We start from the raw sequence: 5286 nt of genomic DNA, 5'->3' as shown, positions 1-5286 counted from the left end.
AGAGACAGGTATCCTTAGTCTTTATTTCATTGACTTTTTAAAGTCTTCAAGGTAGTTAGTCATTATAGTTTCAAAATTTTCCCCCATCTGCTCTATATATTCATTCATCTATACTACTATTGACCTATTTGTCTTCCAACTTACCTTTCCAAAAGAGGGGAATTCATTCTGAACTAGAAAAGTAAAAAAATTAAAATTGCTCCAAATTTGCATTACGCACCCTTGGATCTTCTTATGGCTCCCAAATTCTCCATAATCTGTTGTAATTGCAGTTCACCTAGATCATATGTATGATCCTATTTAACAATCTTGTATCCCATGTCAACTTCAATATAAGGTACACTGTTGAGTTAGCTTGAATGGTAGAATTTATGAGATATGACCCTAACAACAAATTCTACAAGAGGATCTTTGATGATGTCAATTGTCATCCCTCTCTTGTTCCACTTTGCCCCAATGTTCTTCTTTATGGCTTCAAAATCACTCCCTAGGGTCTTCGGTCATTCTAGGGTTGGATACCCGATTACTCTATGTATAAGTATTTTTTATAGTTATATGGATCCATCTTCCAACCCTAGGTGTCCATCATGGATCTACTCATCATAATTCTTACCCATTCTATTTTAAATACTATAGGGAAATGTAGAGCACAAGTTAAGCCCTTCCTCTCAACAATTTGAAACTCTTCTTTCAATAACCCATTCTCACATAGTTTATTGTATGCTTCCCTAATCTCCATATCACCAATAGCTCCAATTTTTTAGTTATAACATCTTCTAACATCTTTTACCATCACAACTTTAGGTGGAATAATGGATAAAGCTCTGGTACGATTATTTTTATATGTAACTTTGAGAATTGGTCTAAAGTTTGGCTATTTAACTTCATTACTAACCAATTGAACCTCAAATGACTCCTTGTCCTAGGGTTTACTAGAGCTAGATATCATTTTTTTCAAACTAGGGTTTTCGGATGCAAAAATTGTTTAACTACATAGCTCGGCACCATTGTAGATGAAATGATGTTGAATCTTGGTTGAAATCTTTGCAAAAGCTTCAATATCTTCTTGGAAACCATTTTTGCATTCTTCTTGATTTTTCTCTATGTTCACTATGATGAAAAATGATTGAAAACTTGACCTTATACCCTTCATTTCATAGCATTTAATGGTTAGTGCATATACAACTGTCCACTCAACTCCTTATGAAATTTTGTTTCACTCAGCTTCCATTGATTTTCCAACACTTGACATTCACTAAAGTTTCCCTTAGTTAACTTCAATATGAATTTCCCTTCACTCGACATCCACTACTAACTCAGCTTCTACTTACTTTGGCAAACAACTTAGCATATACTATGATTTCACTCAACATCTAAAGGCAACTTTCCTTATTCAGCAACAATGTGAAGTTTTTTGAAGATTTAACTTTGCATCTTTATTCATGCTGATCTATCCTTTGTAGTACTGACTTGTCTTGGAACTAATGTATGATAAAGCATTTAAATAGAAATTCCTCATACCTTCTTTTGCTCAGTTGGATGAAGTGTGACCACTTGACCTTTGATGTGTTCAACATCAACTTTCCCTTTTCCTTTGTTGAACTTTAAGTTGGGTTCCTTTGACCTAGTTGGGAAATACTTATTGATGTGTCTAGTCTTTAGATAGCTAAAACAAGTGGTTAGACTCAACCAACTATTGCAGTTCCCACTAACATGTGTTCTTATGTAGTTCTTAGGAATGTGTCCAGATTCTTAACAGTAGTGATAGTTGTGCCTAGTGTTGTTATCCCAATTATAGGAATTTTCATGGCTTCTTCCCTTGTTTGATGACCATGTGGGCTTGGATCTACTTTCAAAACTTTGTGTCCATACTTCTTACAATTGTAGCAGTGACCTTTAAATCTTGGTGTCTTGATGGTTCTAGTCCTGCAGTCATGTGCTTGATGACCTTTCTTATTGCACTTGTGATAGTGACCCATGTTTTTAGGTTTGTCATGTTGGTTGGCATTCTTGCTCTTGCACACATTAGAGGTATATCCCTTTTTACCATAAAAATGACAAGTTTTTTTTGTGTTCTTACCTTTGTCACTTCTTCCTTCTGTAGTCTTTGATGACTTTCCTTCTTCAATTCTAGTGCATCCTAGTCCTAAAGTGTCATTACTAGATCTTGATGATTTTATTAGCTATTCAAAGTACTTGATAGCTTCATTAAGTTTTTTGAAGCTATCTACAATTTCCTTATCTCTTCTCAAGTCATTTTGCAATTGTTCATTTTACATCTTTAGTGTGGAGATCTCAATGTCTTTAACATTCTACTCATGATGGGCATTAATCATCTGTCTTAGGGTGTCTAGCTGCATGTTGGAAACTCTTGCAAGCTCAATTGACTTTTTCTCTAGTCTCTTGTCATATTTTATCATAGCTTTATCTTCAATAGCTCTCTTCTTCTGCTTATTCACTTCACAAAGCATTATGGCTTGTGATTCTTGTTCAATCTTGAGAGTTCTAATTTATTCTACTTGAGCTCCATTTTTCTCCATCAAATCTACAATTTCTGCATCAAATTCCTTAGAATCTCCATTGGAAAACACTTTTGAGGTGTCAATCTCCTTATACTATGTATCATTCTCAGCTATGGCAATTTCTCTTCTTCTCTTTAGGGATTTCCTCAATTCTTCCCTAGCTTCTTCCAAAGCATGTAGAATGAGATGTATCTCAATTCCTTGATTCTCTATAATCTTCCCAAGCTTGTAGACCTCCATATCTGGATCTTTTCTTCAAGCTGTAAGGCTTCTCCTTGTAAGAACTAGGCTCTCATACCAATTGTTGGAATTTACAAGTGGGAAGAATACTGCTGGCGGGGGGAGGGGGAGGGGGGGGTGGGTGGGGGGGGGGGGGGGGGGGGTGTGGTGGGGGATGAATTAGAAGTACCAAATTTTAAGCTATAAAACTTTTAACTAAATTCAATACATGCATGAAACATATCTAATTAACATGAAAGTGAAGGCATGCGTGAAAATAGACAACATGCTATTTGATCACCTAGAAACCCTCCAAAATGAGAAGGTAAAACTAGGGTGGGAATGACACCCATAACCTATCATAGTAGCAATATATAACTTCTTAAGGTTACAAAGTTTGATCATCATCAATAGTCTACCCTATGAGAGGCTTGCCCTATTAAAGGCTCAAACACTGTGTTAAAAGTGACCTATCTAAAGGATTTACAAACATTCACTTGGAATGTCACCTTGTTAAAGGATTTACAATATGGCTATTAAACCAACTAATCTTCATAGGATTTTCATTCTCCTAATACAATGGCTAGAGAGTATAGTAGAATGTGTTGACCTGATAACTTACAATATTCAATTGCTGATTTTAGATCAATGTTCAATCCATTCTAATCTGATCCTTCTTTGATCTGATATGATTCTATTCGAAGTGTTGATGCTCTGTTTTATTAACTGATACTACAATGTTGTCCTTCTTCTAAGCCTTTTCACCCCTTTCACTTCCTTCAAACTTCACTAGTATTCACTCCTGACATGCATTCTCTTTTTGCATACTCTCTCATTCATTATTGAATTATGGGGTTTCGACCTCCTTAAAAAGGTTTATTGACTTAGGGTTAGGTATGAATCTACAATTGAGATTCATCCATCTTTCCCACTAAAATATATATTTTATTTTTTATTGGTTGCATGTTGATTGCATAGGGAATTGAATAGATTTGATCTTATCTTTTAATCATTTGAGATTCATCATATGTTGGCTCAAAAAAGGTTGACATCTTAGTTTGTGAGGACACAAACTCTTATGTTGATTCTATGTTACTTGACACTTATTGATTAATGATGCTCAAGACATATAGAAATTATGTCTTGCTTCGCACCTATAGTTTACTCAGCACACATACTGGCTCAACATCTATTAGTCACTCAACAATTGAAACTTGCTCAGTACTATCTATATGCTCGACATCTGAATAACTTGGCACTTGATGAACTTCTAGCTCGGCACATACTGTAACTTGGCATCTATATTATACTCGGCGTCAAGTTAGTGAATTTCTAAAGTGTGTTGACACTCAATTGTCAAAGCCAATATGAGATCAACACCAAGATGGCCATACTTCCTATAGTTTTGATCTAGTAAAACTATGTATTCTCACAGTTAATCACTTATTTCCATCTTCACAATTTGGACTTAAGGGGTATACAACTCGGTAGGGTTTTATTCACCGCCACATTCACACATAATCTGGCAAACCCCAAGCAAGACTTATGAAGAGGGATCATATCATCCTTTATAAAATATCCAAAGGAGTCTCCCACCCACTTGAATATCCTTTCATCCCAAAATTCTAGAGGTAGATCTAGGAGCCTAACCAAAAATTGGGCCATTCGTTACATATTGGTACATGAAGCTTGGCTTCTACTTAGCCAACATTATGAGATTCTTACTAAATCTCCACATTCTCGCCAAGATCTAGTCTTTTTCCTCCTCAATAAAAAATTTAAATAAGAATAGAGCACTCACCATGGGTACAACATTAACAGATCCTTTGAGTTTCCATTTGGTAGATACCGAACGCCTGACCTTGTCAATCGTAGACCTATACGATAAGAGCCTACCCACCAAACTCAAAGAAATTCCTTCCAAAATGTTGTCAAACATAGAATCCAAAAGAATAATCTCTGGACCTACATCCCAATAAGTGATGGTTGGAAAATCCTAGATTGGATCTCAAAGGAACACTGACCCACCAATGCCCCCTTCCAATTCTTCTTCAAGATCTCCAAAGCTCTAGGCTTTTTTGAATGCATGTTTAGGCTAGAATAGTTAAGGAAAGCCAAGTTGTCCAACAACCCTAGATCCACTCTTGAAGTCAACTACAAAACACTAAAGGCTACATCCTGAGGGGCCATTAAATATTTCCAGCCACAAGTCTGGATAGATATTTAGATCGAGGGGATCGGGTGGTCAAGGGATGGTTTCCCCATTGACGTAGAGTGAAATTGCAGAGCATTAAGTGTTTACTAGTTGCAATGTTGTATGTAATGGGTTATTTAATAGAATATAACATTTTCTTGTTACGATTTTGAATATTATAAAAAATGGTCTTTTTTTTATCAAATTCTTCATTGATTGTTGTAGTGATGTTAGTTATTGTTCTTCGCATCAATGATTTCCAATCATCAATTGTAGGTTCTTCTTTTCTTAGTTTAATCAATAGTTTACAAAAGTTCTTTTGTTGAGTGTCTTCCTTATCTTGTCTAAATA

Source organism: Cupressus sempervirens, chromosome 10 (genome assembly GCF_028749045.1).
Source record: "Cupressus sempervirens isolate cs-2001-9-10 chromosome 10, ASM2874904v1, whole genome shotgun sequence".
Classification (NCBI taxonomy): Eukaryota; Viridiplantae; Streptophyta; class Pinopsida; order Cupressales; family Cupressaceae; genus Cupressus; species Cupressus sempervirens.
The sequence above is the reverse complement of the archived record's forward strand: the minus strand, read 5'-3'. Positions refer to the sequence as shown.